The sequence below is a fragment of the Coturnix japonica genome, chromosome 1 (assembly GCF_001577835.2).
Source record: "Coturnix japonica isolate 7356 chromosome 1, Coturnix japonica 2.1, whole genome shotgun sequence".
Taxonomy (NCBI): Eukaryota; Metazoa; Chordata; class Aves; order Galliformes; family Phasianidae; genus Coturnix; species Coturnix japonica.
In genome coordinates, this window is record NC_029516.1 from 136,583,495 (window position 1) to 136,600,483 (window position 16,989).

The 16,989-nt window shown below is 35.1% G+C and overlaps 1 long non-coding RNA gene across 1 annotated transcript; it reads right to left on the reverse strand.

Moving 5' to 3' along the window:
- Positions 1–242: 242 nt before the first annotated feature.
- On the reverse strand, positions 243–9,403 carry LOC116653505. Its single transcript, XR_004307504.1, has 2 exons — positions 8,077–9,403; positions 243–592 (listed from the first exon to the last, which is right to left on the reverse strand). It is a non-coding gene; the product is annotated as an uncharacterized LOC116653505 (long non-coding RNA).
- Positions 9,404–16,989: the final 7,586 nt, after the last annotated feature.

Below are 16,989 nucleotides of genomic sequence, written 5' to 3' on the forward strand. Positions count from 1 at the left end.
ATGGCAACTTGAATGTGAGCCAGCAGTGTCCTGGAAGCCCAAAGAGCCAAACATACCCTGGGATGCACCATGCCTGGTGCTGCCAAAGGGTGATGGGAGGTGGTGTCTCTGTTCTGCTCTGTGCAGCCTCACATCCAGCACTGGGGTGGGGTTGGATGCCACAGTGTAAGAAGGATATAAAACTAATATAGAGTGTACAGAGGGGAACTACAGATGCAGGGAAGAGTCTAGAGGGCAAGAGGTATGAAAATAGATAGAGGTCATTGTATTAGATCAGCCCAGAGAAGATGAGGCTGAGGAGAGGTGTCCTAGAGCTTCTTTACAAGGGGAGCAGTGAGGCTGGTGCTGATTTCTCTGGTGAGAGTGACAGAACCTGAGGAAGAGTCATGGCACTGGACCAGGAGAGGGTCAGAAGCAGGCTCTCCAGGACAGTGGTCATGTCATCAAACTGCTGGTCTTCGTGAAGTGTTTGGACACTACTTTCAGGTGTGGGGTTTGACTTTTTGGACTTGTGGGAAGCTGGACTTGATGAGCCTTGGGGCTGCCTTCCAACCCAGAGCAGTCTATGAATCTATGCTGAATTTATAAAATGCTGTTAGAAAAAAAATGTCAGTGTAAGCAATTTCTTTATTTCTGTAGACTACGATCTTCTGTTGTATTTCTCCTCTAAAGTTTATGAATAGCTCTTCCCTCCCCTGCTATTTTCCAATTATCTTGTGGTTTTCTTAGCCTAAGTGTTCAGTAGCTCAAAAGAATTACCAGATAGAGTAAAATTGTCTCTCCTCGTTTGAGTTTGTATTTAATTTTTGATCCGCAGATGACAAAATTAGAACTTTCACAATAATGTATCAGAAGAAAGTACTACATCTAAAAATGATATGTAAAATTTTTCAATACTATATATTTTCTTTTGACATCTCACTTCCTCACTTCCTCAGTAGAAGCTTATTAATCTCAAAACAACTTATATTTTATTTGCCTTCTCTTGTGATAAAGCAGGGATAAAAGATTCCTGCTCTCCATTCAGAAACTGATGTGGATAGAATAGAATTCCACGTGACCAAATTCTAGAAGCAGTATGACAAAACAATTTCTTATGTTCAACTACTCACTGATAAAAGTAATTAGCGGATAGGTATAGACTGAACTAAAATAAAATAAAATAAAATAAAATAAAATAAAATAAAATAAAATAAAATAAAGTAAAATAAAATAAAATAAATGTTAATGCAACAAAAGTGCAACAGAGAGACAAGTTCAAGATTGACTAGGTCAAATGATTACAAAAACATAATGAGAAAATATTCAAGCTTTTGAACATTATTTTGCTTTGCATAAATACATAAGTAGAGAACAATACCAGTTGTTATAGAATTTTCTCCCTGTGTATCTGCACTATAAAAATTACTGTAGCATATTGAACATATATTGAATATATATCAATGTTCATGATTAGAAAGGAGATTCTTGAAATAGTGGCTTATACAGAAAATACTGATGGAAATATTTTTCAGTAGGTGTCTGAACTGATAGCCCTATAATAAATCAGAACAGTTTACTCAACACTTCATTTGTTGAGAAAGAGAATCAAGCATTGGATTTTCCTCTTCCTGTCAGTGAACACAAATATCACATTTCTTTCCTGGGCATTTCAACAAGTGCCAGACACCTATACTGTTTAGATCCACCATTAATCATTTCACCATCTGTGTGTCCTCTCATTTAAAACCTGTTCCTTCTTTCTGATCAAATCACCACTGCCATTTCCTATAAAAAGAGAGGGCAAGTATCTGGTCTGATCCTATTCTGTTTATCATGTATTTTGCACAGCCTATATATATATATTATTTATTGTTTATATTTTTAGTCCTATATTTTTTTCACATCTCTGGCAATCTGTTGCTTGCAACAGAGATTGTTACTTTTTATATATGAATTAATAATGAATTGATCATTAAGAATGTTGCTAAAGGTATTTTTACAAGCATGGGTTATCAGCAGTCTTATATTTTATTTATTTATTTGTTTGTTTGTTCCCATATGGCCGCACTCTCCTTGGTCTTTATAAAAAGATGTCTAATAATTAGAAGTGGAATGAAATCAACTGAGCTTCATCTTGTTGTCTATTTTATAATTGTAATCCTTCTGTCAAGACTTGGCAGCAATGAAGGCAGGATGCATGTAATTTGGATAAAGTATTATTTCATGCCTCTACACAAAAACAACAAGTGATAAAGCTTTATTTTGTGATGCTCAGTTTTCTCCTATTTCTAAAACCAGTAAGTTTTATAAGGAAACAGCATTTCATGGAAAGAGACAGAAAAATAAAAGTAGAAAGACAGACAAACGAAATAACAGAACAAGTTTCCTTTAGTGAGATAATTCTGAACCAGCTGGTTGCTTTCTTTCTCTTGCTTTGACACTTGACTTACATATTGTGGTTGTTAAGTCTTGCTATTGTAGCCATAGATTTTGTCTTGTGTGCTGCTTTTTTTTTGCTACCCATTCCATTGCTGCCCTGCAAGCAGCCTCTATTTAGGCAGAGTTTATGTAACATAAAGCATCAGCATTCCTGCACTAGAAAGATTATTAAATAACTTCTAACACTTCACAGAATATTAGTGTCTTTTTGGCAGTCTCCTAGTTTCATTCTGTTTAAAGATTCTACAGTCCAGTTCTAAAAGATATTGCCTAGGATTAGAAATCTATCACTGCACATACAAGAATATTTAATTGGTACAGACTACTATGCACTCTGATCAACCTAGGATAAGTTTATTGGATGAATTGCATCTTTAACATAATTAAAAAAGAAAAAAATGTGAACCGACTAATTACCACATTTCAACTATCTTGTTTTCACTAAATGTCAAGACACTTATCATCTTCCTGTCAGCCTGTCAGGCTTCCTACTCTTCCTACTCTTTTGGAAAGGAAACACAACGTCCTTTAGTCTTCCTTTAGGCTTCTGTTACTGATTGTAAATGAGACTCTGAATAAATACTGATGCTGTATGTCAGATTGCTATTCTGGACAGTACAGTCACTGAAAAAAATTAGCGATCTGTAAGTTTCACTAAGGACATGGGTCAGTGGGATGTAGTTATTTTATTCAGTAAAGAAGTTAGTTGACTGTTAAAAGTAATACAGTACTTGAAAGCTTGAGAAGAAGAGCTAGAATGCTTTTATTCATCTGAGCATTACTGGACTGTGAAAGCACTTGGATTTAGTTCAGCTAGGACCTTCCCCAAAGAACGCAATTAATCCTGGTACTTTCTCAGTTGCAGTCTTAGCTTGCTGATTCCTTTAACCTGCTGTTTAAAGGAATTTTTAAAAAGGTCCAGGGTTGGAAATAGATTAAAACCACCTGAGCAATGAACTATATTTTCTTTTATGTGTGAAGAAACAGAATATGAAACTTTGTCAGTACCTTTCAGAGAGAGAGATGGATGTAGTTCACTGTTGCGTTAATGCAGAATCAGTGTGCTGTATAAACAACAACAACAAAAAAAAACCTCTTTAAATTTTCACAACAGCATATAATGTTCATAAGAAACTTGTAGCTCCAAAAGGGAGTCTCCAAAAGTAAACAGACCAAAACTTAGATCTATTTTGTGCTGGGGGGTGGGGAGGGAAAAAAAAAAAGAGAGAGAGAGAGAGAGAGAGAGAGAAAGAAAGGTGTGTTCCTATTGTTCCTATGCCTTTGGGGATTCTCAATAAAGGAAAAATGGAAGATGGAGGATTGAAAATTCCAGGAGGAGTGAAAAGAGAATTCTCTATTTATGCAGTGTTACTCTTGCTGTGATGAACTGACCTTTGTGCTTGGGAGTAACTGACAACTACTCATTCACCAACCATGAGAATCAGCCTAGGAAATAATGAGTTGCACCTTTGTTCTCCCTTATATCTGTGTGTTCCTTCCTATCTCTAAATTTTCTTTCTTGCTCTTTTTCACCAGTTAGTGAAGTTCTGCTGTAAAATGATGTGAAGTAACACAGCCAGTGTTTGCTCAAACCCAGAGATACCATACATATCATATCATAAACTGGGAAAATGAGCAAGGAAGCAGCTGATCTACTGTTAGACCAAAGACATCAGCAACAGTCATTCTGTAGCAGTAATGTTTTCCCCACTTCTAACATCATACTTCCCTTTCCTTCCCTTTCCTTCCTTCTAGTTTTTAGAATGAATATGGTTTTCTTATAATTTTCATAGAATGATAGAATATTTAGAGTTGGAAGGGACCACTAGAATACATTTAGTCCAACTCATCTCCAATGAACAGGGACATGCACAGCTAGATCACATTGCCCAGGGCCTGATCCAGCCTCACCTTGGAAGTCTCTAGGGACAGGACATCCACCACATCTCTGGACAACCTGTTCCAGTGCCTCACCAAACTCACTGTAAAATGCTTTCTCATATATCCAACCTAAATCTGCCCTCTTTTAGTTTGAAACCATTTCCCCTTGTATCACCACAGACCCGATAAAGAATCTGTCCCATTTTTTTCTTGTAGCTCCTGTTTAGACACAAATCTATTATTTTTTGTTGCATATTTGATAATTGTTTAAATGTTATGAATGCACCTTTTCCACATTTCTCTGTAAGACATTCAAAAGCACAAAAATTGACCATTTTTTTAATGTTGAGTTATTGCACAGTGATGTCTGATCCATTCTAATTTTGAAAACATTTTCTCCCATTAAATAAACACAAACCCTTTTAATCTCAGAAGTATGTTGAACACTGAGTGGATGTCTGACCCAGTCTTTACCTAATTCATCACTTTCAAGACGAAAAAGATCACAGTTAACATCTAGTCTGACTGCCTCCACTTAATTGCTTTGTTTCACATTCTGGCAGTAGCTTATTGCCCTGCTTTTACTTCCTCAGCTCCCCTGGGAATCACCTGACTTTTGTTCCTCAATAAGTTTTCAAAGATTTCAGTTGCCTCAGGCTTCCATGCATTACTTAGAAGACCTGTTCATCCTGCTAGAAAATTAACAAAAGTCACAGTATAACCATTGGTTCATTCCACCTGTGTCTTAGAAAATATTTAAATGGGTACACAGTTCTGCATGTGAATTTACAGATATATCTGTTAATGATATCTTTCACCATCACTGTTAAAATCACTCAGTCTTTTATCCATATTCAGTTTATTTTGGAATAGTTGGGGCAATCCATGTACAAACTTAATTGGTAAAAATTTCTAGAGTACCTCTGAAATAACCAGCAATATCTCCTCTTAATAACACATCCTAGATTGCTGGAGTGAATCGTCTTCTGGATGTGCATATATTTTCCTCTGTTCACCATATCAGTAGCTATAATGGCATAGACTGCGATAGCCATATACTGGAAGGCAGAAGAGATGTATCTTTAAATTTCCTCTGACATAAGAAAACATCTCTCATGAATTATCTCATGAGATCCAAAATTTGTAGTCATATAAAGTTCCTACTAAGAATTTTGTTGTTAGAATTTTTGAAAGGTTATTAATGACAAATATAATTCCTAAATGAAAATGTAGATATCTAGGTAACATCTAATTAAGTATAATGAGTATCAACCATATTGTCTCACTACCTAATTGTGATACTGCATTTGCAATTGCACTAATTACATTTTAAAGACATTCTGAAACTCTATTTCATTGCTTCTCAAATAAATACATTTCTGCTCAAAAAGATTTTTATTGAAATAAGACAGGAAAAATTTAATGACATGTTTTTAAATGTTATTTGTTTTGTGCAGATAGTAATTAATTTTTTTCTATGATTCTATTCTATGATTCCACGATTCTATAAATGTAATTTCCTTTCTTAAAACTGATTATAAAGATAACACATTCTTCAAATAAAAACACTTTATTTTATTTTTCTTTCAGTACCTAGAGGAAACCTACAAGAAGGCTGAGGGACTCGTTATTAAGCAGTCTAGTGAAAGGACAAAGACTAGTATCTTTAAACTAGAAAAAAGTAACTTCATATTAGATATTAGGAAGAAGTAGGTATGGTGAGGCCCTGGTAGAGGTTGCCAGCAAATCTGTGGGCGCCACAGCCCCGGACACCCTGGAGGTGTTCAAGGCCAAATTGGATGGGGCCCTGGGCAGCCTGATCTAGTGGGTAACAACTTTGAGTGTTAGTGGAACTAGATGATTTTTATGCTCCCGTTCAAACTAAACAGGTCTATGATTCTATGACTTTACCTTCTGATAGTTGATCTTTAATAAGCATATATAAGTGGAATTATGTTTTAATTCTTATGTGTTAGTTTTCATGTTCTGTGATTCTGTATTCGAAACCCACCTGGACACCTACCTGTGCGACGTGGTGTAGGGAACCTGCTTTGGCAGGGGGATTGGACTCAATGATTTCTAGAGGTCACTTCCAACCCCTACAATTCTGTGATTCTGTGATTCTATGTTACATACATTGTATAATTCAATTTGTCATCTTCACGCTATAAGAAAATTATGCGGTGTGTTACTGCAAAAATCTTGCAATATAAATCTTTTGTATTTAAAAAGAAAAATTAAAAATACAACACAATGTTTATGAAAACTATTTAAAACAAATTATAAAAAAATAATAATTATTAAAAAATAATAAGAAAGGTTTTGTTCCAGAGTTTAAATGAATGCCATTTATTTTAAGGTAATAATTTATATCAGGGGCTGATAATCTTCTCATTTTTCTTTAAAATATCTCTTTAGAAAATTGTTTTTTTAATATAGTATTCCCACATTCCTTGTCTCATATGACAATTTTATTATTAAAATTCAAGTTCAGTTTAAAAAACATAAATAAACTATCCATTCCACCATCAATTTTTACTCTACTAGTGGTGTTTCTGCTGATTGCTATGAAATTTTATATAAAAGCTGCTGTATAAGCACTTGCAGAAATTTACAGCTGTTTTCAACAGCAGAATAGGTTTCAAGTCTTCTTGTGTACTATTATTCTGCTACTCATGACCAGTTTTTAGAAGTGTTTGGTTAAGCTAACAGCCATTCCTGGTAGTCATGTTGCTATGTTCATAGTAGAACCAAGACTGAAGTTGACTTTTGCTGCTCTAACACCTACATTTCATCCCTTCTGTGCAAAAAGTTATCCTTGCATGCTATTTAAAATCTACCAACAAAAGATTATTTTTACATACACTACTTAAAATTTTCCTCTGTGCCTATTTTCTACTTGTTCCTGTCAAAAATTCTGCTATTGAAAGTGTGCTATTTAACCCAGTTCATCTTGGAAATGAAACACTGGAGGTATACAAATAACAGCATCAGAATAAAGGACAATATAATGTATATTAAATAATTGTCCTCAAATGCATTTGTAATTGAAAACATGAAATCACTTTTGTCACTTAAAAGCTAAATTCTTAGATTCTAATTCTAAACGTGTTAATTGAAATCTTTTCCAGAGAGATCAACTCATCAATTTCCTGTACAGTATTGACTATAAAAGGGTAATAGCTATCTGCCTAGAACTACTAGAAGTTAAAATATTCGTGAAAAACTCTTTGGCCTCTATTCTGCCTGAGGACGATAAGTATATCTCTCTGTCTCTTCCTTTACACTTGGAAAGAAACAATTTCCCCTTGTTCAGAAATGCTGGCAACAAAACCAAGTCACTTGATTGCTTTAGCTTTCTTTTATTTATTCTTGGCACAGTATTGTAACAAATGGAGAGTTTGCTACCAAAAACATTTATTTCCTGTAAAAACAGTGGTTATATGCAGGCAAGCTGTATAGTGTCAAATATAAGGTGAGAAAATTGTTCAAGAATGAGTAAGACTTGAAGATTATAGACAGTATGTTCACAAATAATAAAGCATGCAGATTAAAACTTATAATGAACTCTAATGGCTTCCAAAAAAATAGGTAAGTAAGAAATAAATACCTTGTATATAAGGGTATATTCAAAGACATCTTAGTTATCACATTTTATATAAAGAAGCCAGGTTCCCAGCTACCCTAGGAAAAGCATTTAATTGAAGAAAACAATGACAGACTTAAAGCACCAGATTGGCATTACATACAGGATTTACTTTGAGCCCAACATACCTCTTATCTATAATATGAAATTCTCAATGTCTTCCCCAGGTGAGTGGAAGAGAAGATGTTTGGGAATAGTCACTGTGGATTCACCAAGGGGAAATCATGCTTGACCAACCTTGTAGCCTTCTATGATGTCATAACTGGCTGGGTAGATGAGGAGAGAACATTGGATGCTTTGGACCTTGACTTCTGCAAGGCTTTTGATGCTGTCTCCCATAATGTCCTCACAGATAAGCTTGAGATGTGTGGGATAGATGAGTGGATAGTGACGTGAATTGTGAATTAGCTGACAGGAAGAGATCAAAGTGCTGTGTGGCCCACAGACTAGTTGAAGGCCTGTAGCTAGCAGTGTTCTCTAAGTATCAGTGCTAAGTCTGGGCTTGCTTGCTGCTGATATGAAGCTGGGAGTAGTGGCTTATATGCTGAAAGTCTGTGCTGCCATTTAGTGAGACACAGACAGACTGCAGAGCTGGGTTGTGAGGAATCTTATGAGGTTCAACCAGGGTGAGTCCTGCATCTGGGAAGAAATAACTGTATGCATCGTTACAGGTTAGAGGCTAGAGAGGAGCTCGGAGAAAAGGGATGTGGATGTTCTAGGGGACAGCAGGTTCACCATGAGCCAGCAGTGTGCCCCTGTGGCCAAAAATGTCAATGATATCCTTGGGGTACCATAAAAGAAGTGTGGCCAGAAAGTTGAGGGAAGTTATGCTCTTATTCTACTCTGCCCTGGTGAGGTCAAGTGGACTACTGTGTCCATTTCTTGGCTGCTCAGTTCAAGAACAACAGCAAATTTCTAGACAGAGTGCAAGAGAGAGGCCCACAAAGATGCTTGGTCTGAGTGTCCTGGACTGTTCAGCATGGAGAAGGCTTAGAGGGGATGGGAGTCAAGACAATAGGGACAAGCTGTCTTTGGTAGTGTCCAGCAACGGAACAAGTGGCTACGTGCACAAACTGTAAAACAGAAAGTCCCATGTGAACATGAGAAAGAACTTCCCTTCTTTGAGGTTGACAGAGCCCTGGAACAAGCTACCAAGAGAGGCTTTTAGGTTCCTTCTCCAGAGATTTTGAAAAATGGCCTGGACACTTTCCTTGGCAACCCAGTGTATGGAAACTGGTTTAAAGGTTGGACTGGGATTGGACCAGATGTTTTCCAGATCACCCTATCAAACCCTTTGATTCTGTGATCCTGTGTTTTGGAGGAGAACTAGTAATATCTTATCTACACAGTCATGTATTTAAAGGAAGTCTTTGAATGGACATAATCAGAAAGTGTTCTTTCCTGTTTGGTTTTTTGTTTGTTTGTTTGTTTGTTTGTTTGTCTTTTATTATTTGTCTTTTCTTGTCTTTTATTATGGTTTCATTAATATATCTTAGATAATATATTAAAAAATAGAGATTCTTTAATTTTTAATTCTAAATATTGATAAAATTCTGTGTAAATCTGATTCTTTTTATGCTTTAGATTTGGAAATTAGATTTTAGGTAAGAGACAATTGCAATTAAAAAAATAATAATACTTTTTAATCTGAAATACCAATTTATCAAATTAAATGGTATTTGAAAATTCTTCAAGTATGATATGGACAATATTTCTATTTTAAAAAAAAAGAAGGGAGGAGGGGATAAGAAGGAAGTGTATCTTTGTCATTTGAAATATATAATATGGTATTAAAAAAGTACAAGTATGCACTTGCTTGACTGAAACTGAGAGACATGAAGCAAATATAAATATATTTATTTTGGAGGAAAATATATAATTCAGAATCCCCTAGCTCAGGAGAGACAAGTCTGCCACAGCTCAATGTCCCCACGTCCAACCAGTAGTGAAACCAACATTGTATTCCCAGAAGGCACACAAACATGTATAAACATATATGCACATAAGTGCGTAAATATTGATACAGTCATAGTTATAAAAATATATAAGCACACAGCCAACCACACAGTTCAGAAATGATTCAAGTAATACCTCGAAAGCTGATGTAATTGAATGGAGAAGTAAGACAGATGAATATTCCTCTATTACAAAATACGCCATTAACAAAATAAAGAGATGAGTGAATATGCCTTCCTCAAGTTCAGACAATTTACTGGGATAGTTTAACCATTTAACCTGTTACAATTTTGCCTAAAACATATTAATGAGTCCATCATTATCAAGAGTAAATATGTGATAATGTGTTATTGCAGTGTACACTGAGGCTTATAATATTTCAGTTTCCAAATATTTGAGGTGTTTTTCCAGAAAACTAAGTGGCACTTTATTCAATATCAGGTTATACATGTTTGAGGGAAAAAAGCAAAAAATTTAATCCACTAATCAGCGCATACATTAAGTCTGTGTTATCTTAATGTTCCCAATATAGTTTTCAATAGTTTTAACTATGTCTGCCAGCTGCTACCTTCACAAATTGTACAGATTTTTTATAGAATAAAGAGCAGTTTCATGACAAATTTTGCATAGCAGTTAACATTATTTATGTCATTAAAATATGGAAGTTGGATAGCATTTCTGCCAGCATTCTTGCAGTTTTCATCTGTTGAGTTGGCTTCATTTCAGTTAATCCTTTTATTGTAGCCAGTTTCTGGAAGGGTGCAATTTGGAAAATAAGGAAATGAATAGAGATTAACATTATTTTCTGGCTAAAGAAGACCAGCTGCTGATCCAGTTAAGAAAGAATATGTGAAATTTTAGAAAACTTCAAAAAACACGATTGAGAATACATAATGGAGATAATAACTGTACTGCTCATTTCAAACAAGTTACTACACGAGTTAAGGCAATAGCTGTAAATTACATCTCAAATCAAATATGTTGTGCACAGTTTTTTTAAATTTTTTGTTGTTGTTTGTTTTTGTTTTCAGCTGAGTGATTTATCTATTTTCTTTTCAAGAATTATCATAATTTTGCTACTGAATCTGACATGAAAATTTTACTTATGTTCCTCATATGACCTTATTTTTTATTATTTCTTTTAGAGCTCTAGTCTAACAATTTATTTACTCGTTTAAGAGCCACCTTTTCCTAAGCCAATTTAGTAAGAGAATTTTCTATATTGCTCTGCATCTGAAATCAGGGATACCTGAAAAAGAGCTAGCAGTATTAGTAGTCATTCCATTCCTTAAAGTTTCTGAGACAAATTGTGCCACAGTACTCAGACAGATCCAGATCTGTGCCTACAAAGAAGAAAAGGAAAGCAGAAATTATTTTTATAAGACTTTTGAAGCAGCATTAAATTGGCCTGTTTGCATGCACATAGCACTGACTGATGTTTTGTGTCTAGTCAAAAGCTCTCCCTTGCCAAGAAATATCAAAGGCTAAAGCCAGAGTTATTTCAAGAAGATTTGGGGACCCAAAAGCAAATGTTCAAGATTGCCAGATTTTGTTATTATGCCATTTGTGTGTCAATATGTTTTACATTAAAGTTCTCTGATCATTCAATGCACTGTAATTATGGATTACTGGCACTTGAAAATGACGTATCATATAATCACACAATGCTTTGACTGCAGTTGCTTTAGAAGTTTGTTCAGTAGGCTTACATGCTTGCTGAAATGGTCCAAGAAAATCTGGACTTCATCCTATAGGTAATGATCTGCCTGTCTTCATGAATGTAATCAAAATATGGATATTGATGTGAAACGATCTCAGGCAGATGATCAGATAATTTTGTCTATAGGGCAGGTTAGCTAATAAAGTAAATATGTTTCCGATGTAAGAAGAACTACATTCTCCAGACTGTTGATTTTTACTAAAAATAAATAAATAAATAAGTCAGAATTAACTGGATTAGAGAAATATCAATTTTACCAGAGAAAGTAAATTTGGAACTTGCTCAATTTCTTTATTTTTATTTTTCAGCAATGATTGTGCAATCTAGAAAGGTGTAGGGGGGGAGTGTGGGCACAGAGAAAAAAATATACATATTTCAGGGAGTTCAGAGAGCAGAGGTGCAAAGTCTCAGTTCAGGCCTTTCCCTTACCACCTTCTGTTCCCTTCCAGATGTCTAGAGCCTTGGGGGCACAGTAAGACAGGAACATATTTTAGAATATCATATTTATTTGTACTATAGCTTAGGACATTTCCGTAATACATGGATTCATATCTACTGATAGGGAAAAGCAAATACAAATCTCTCCCATTCGGGTTCTATATTTTAACCATCAAGACACTTGCCAAATTCCTGATCAGTATGTTACAGATGGGATCCTGTTCAGAACTGAATAGTTTCTCTTCAGGAATTAAAAACTACCAGTGATATCTTTTTACTGCAATTAGAATTCAAGCATCAAAACCTACATTAACTGCCAAACACAGATCTGCTACACAAACATTTACTTCTTAGAACACTTATTTTTCGCATAGTGTTCCAAAGCCATGGAAAAATGACTCTGGAATGTCTGATATTTCACCCTATATATCTCATAATTGGACTTCTTTATATATTCTAGTGAAACTGAACAAACAACATACTTGTATAACCGCTGAATTTGAAGAACAACAAAAAAAAAGGGACTATATACTAAAGTAATACTGCTAATTTTTCTACTTTAAAATACTTGGATTAGCATATATTACTTCCTTAATAGACAATTAATACTGAGTTCCTTATCTTAAACAGAAATATATTTCAGTATAAGCTTTGTGTTATACAGTGGTCACGAACTCCAATCTCACAGCAGACTAGAGCTTCCTCGCACAAGGAGTAGAGAATTAGATGCTGATCTCTCCTCTCCAGTGACAGCAACAGGACGTGAGCATAGCAGGTGGTTGAAAATAGATGATCACCGTGATCCTTTTCAACCCAGGCCATTCTATGATGATGATTATATGAATGTGAGGGAATGTCATGGAGCTGTGTCAGGGAATAGTCAAGTTGAGGATTAGGAAAAAGTTCTTCATCAGAGTGTAGCCAGCTGCTGAAACAGGCTCCCAGGTCATGACACTGAGTATGACAGAGCTCAAGAAGTGTTTGGACAATGCCCTTAAACATATGGTTTGATTATTGAATAGACCTGATAATGCCAGGAGTTGGGATGGATAATTCTTACAGGTTCCTTCTGATTTGGGTATTCTGTGACTCTGTGATCTCCACTTTTTACAAGCTGCCAAACTGTTTTTTTTTTAAATTTGTGTTTTTATTTCTTTCAAAATTACAATGTAAAACATCATTTAAAATATTGTTCAAATGCAGTATTGGAGATTAGCATCCAGATTCTTATGTGATGTTCTAAGATTTGTATGTGCTTTCAGAAATACTCATTTAATTGAAAAAGACAGAGCAATGCATTACTTTATGACGTTTTTGTGCTCAGAGCTACAGATATTCTCATATATATATTACATACATATATAATATTTGTGCCCAGATAGCATTAGCAGAATGTAATGAGAAGTTTATTAACAGAAAAGAGCATCAAGAAAGTTTTTTATCTTCTACAAAACTTTGAACCAGTGATTTTTCTTTTTAATTAGAAAGACCCTGGGACTTTAATAGACACTTTTAAGGCAGATTACTCCAAAAATAGAAAAATTAGAATGAAAAGTCAGAACAGATAGATAAGTGCGATGCATTTTCCTTCAAATTGAGTGGAAGACAGACTAAATTATTGTTACAGGATATTTAGAGGTAAGATTATTCAGTTTCAGTAATCAGTCAAGCAACATTTGGAAGAGGTTGCGTGTCATGGACAAGCATTATTTCAAATAACTCTATTTTCTTAATTTCTTCAGGGATTGTATCAACTAACATTCCATTCAACACATTCAGAGGACAACTTGATTAACTGCACTTGTATGAAAGAGATTTGTCTAAGTATCAATTTGCTGTCAACCTTTCTACCATCTCCCTAAATTATGTAAGCAATTGTGCTAAAGTAAAGAGTGTTTATGTTGATTTTCTGGGATGCATTTTATCTTTTCATTTGATTATGATAAAAAGGCATTTTCTGTGACTAGCAACTTTCACAAAATTGGTAGAGCTGCCAATTTCAAAACACTGAGTTATATAAAGGATTTGTGCCTTCTGTACCTTCTCCAATGTCTTTTAAACAGATACTCCTTTATTGCAGGGTGTTGTATATAGAATTGATAGCTTGTTTCTTCAAATCAAATGTCACATTATCACTAAAAATTGGGAATTTGTCTATGTACATTCAACTGGAAAAAAAAAAGATATTGAAGTTATTGAAGTAGAATATTTTCTAATACAGTTATTGTGTTTGAACATCACAAATTAGTCTTTCTCTATAAAAATAGATTACTACCTTTATAATCTTACACTGTTTCTTTACAGAGAATGTTTAATCCAGAAATTTCAGAATTTTTCTGGAACATATTTCTTTTCTGTTTACATGACCGTTTTACTAATATTTTAAAATACTCATCATAGAAAGTTAATATATATATACAAAATACACAATATCTCTTCTATTAAGACTTCTCTTACTTTTTCAAGGATGGCAGTGCCAATTAACTAAACACAAAGAGATTTAAAGTAAATTAATGTAATTAATGTAAATTAATAAGCAAAAACAACAGCTAACCAACCAAAAGAAACACGACATTCTTGATTACTCTTCTGATTTTGGAAAGGTAATTATAAGGAAAGAAAACCAAGAAACATACAGAACAGGATCAGTTTTACCTGGCTTAGGAGGCATATAGGTCACCCACACCTGAAGACAAACTATTAACTGTACACTGTTTCTGGGTGGTGTAGACAAATAGGAGATATACTTCTAGAAAACAACTTACTTGAAACTTTGAATATTTTAGTTATGGTTAGATAAATTTTGTCCTCCAGATTCCTACTCTTATTCAAGAAAATGAAAATAATATTGAATATGTGGAAATCTGCATATGATTGTGACAATCCCACTTACAAAATAATTGTTTCAATATAAATATTCAACATAAAAATGACTGAACTTGGGTACAAAATTCAGTCTAAAAGTGTTCTCTATCTTCATGCTGCTGTACAAGCTGCTGATTGGATTGTGAAATCCACGAAAGATTAGGCCACCTTGTTTTTCAAATTAAATCTCTAAGATTATCATCCTGTTGTGATCTGTCCCTTGACAAATATTTTACATACAGCTATCTTAAAGATATATTTTACATGCAAATTAATAAAAAGCCCTAAGCACATATCTAGCCTATTGCACCCATTACTGAAACCATGCACTTAACAATGAAATCTTTGAACATTTGAGCAATATAAACACCTGCCGGATGGTAGGCAGTTTCCATGAAATGCAGTAAATATCACTGGTTAAGACCAAAGGGAAAAATTCACACTGTCAGTAAAAGAAATAGTAAATATGAATATGAAGAAAATTATTTCTGGGGTCTGTGTTCACGGTGTTCATGCAGCTTTTATAGATGCATTGCTAGGGTCCAAGAAACCATGGTTATTAACAAAGGCAATTTCTTATTGAGTGCTTTTTCTCTTATTGAGTGCTTTTTCTCTTATTGAGAAATGACAAATCTGTATATCCAGAGATACTGTTCCCATAGAAACCATAATTCAGCCAATTTGTGCACATACATTAAAGAATATGTTTATGCAAGGGAGATATGGTTTCTTTGGGAACCATAACTTTGACTTTACTGACTTTTGTGTGTGCTAAATGTCAACCATTATTTTGTACAGATAAATCTTTTACGTTCTGTATCTCATTGTATTTGTTGAATAGCTGGCTGCATGTTTGTATAATGAAATGGCATATAAAAGGACATAATATGGAACCATTATTCTAAATTCAAACACATACAATAGCAGGCCTCAAAAGATGAGTTATTTCTTTTGCCAAACATTATCACAAATAGTACTGCCAAAGTCAGTGAGATTCTTCAAGGAGCAAGATGCTACTTATTTTGAGCAAAGTTATAAGAATCTACCCCATAATGATTACAGTGAAGCATTAAAGTCTTGACATTTAACACCCTATGGTATTTACCATCAGTGAAGCATTTGCTGTTCCCCTATGCTTGGAATGGGGAGCACTGCAAATACCACATGAAGTTTAACTACCATCAGCAGTAAATGTCAAGATTTTAATGGTTCCTGCTCTACATGTAATATGAATTTAGAACTAAAAATGTTTAAAAAGTTCTGAACTATTTGTCTGTTGTATCCCTTATTCTTTATTTTTACAGGTTTCACATTGTAAATTTCCAGAGGGAGAGCTTTGGAAATTTGGCACACAAGAACCTAATGAGACACAACAAGGCCAAGTGCAACAGGTGTCGGGACGATTCCAGGTATGACTGGGAGAAGAACTCATTGAGAACAACCCTGTGGAGAAGGTCTCAAGTATCCTGATGGATGAAAAGCTGGCCATGAGCCAGCAGCATATGTGTGCAGACCAGAAGGCCAACTATATCCTTGGCTGCATCAAAAGACACGTGGTCCATAAGAACAGAGAGGGAATTGTCCCCCTCTACTCTGCCTTTGTGAGGTCCCATCTGGAATATTGTGTCTGGACCTGGGGCCAAAGCATCAGAAAGATGGGCAGCTTTTGGAGTAGGTCCAGAGGAGGGCCAAGAAGATGATCAAAGGATTGAGGCACGTCTCCTAGGAAGGATGATTGAGGAAACTGGGCTTATTTAGTTTGGATAAGAGAAGGCTCTAGGAAGACCACATTGCAGCTTTCTCGTATTTGACGGGAGTTTATAACAGGAGGGAGACTGACTTTTTACATGGGCAGATATTGATAGGACAAGGGGAAATAGCTTTAATCTAAAAGAGGTGAGATTTATGTTAAATGTTAGGTAGAAGTTTTTTACTCAGAAGTTGGTGAGGCACTAAAGGCACAGGCTGTCCAGAGAGGTTGTAGATGCCCCATCTGTGGAGGTGTTCAAGGTCAGGTTGAATGGGGCCTTGAGCAGACAGTGGGTGGCAACCCTGTCCATGG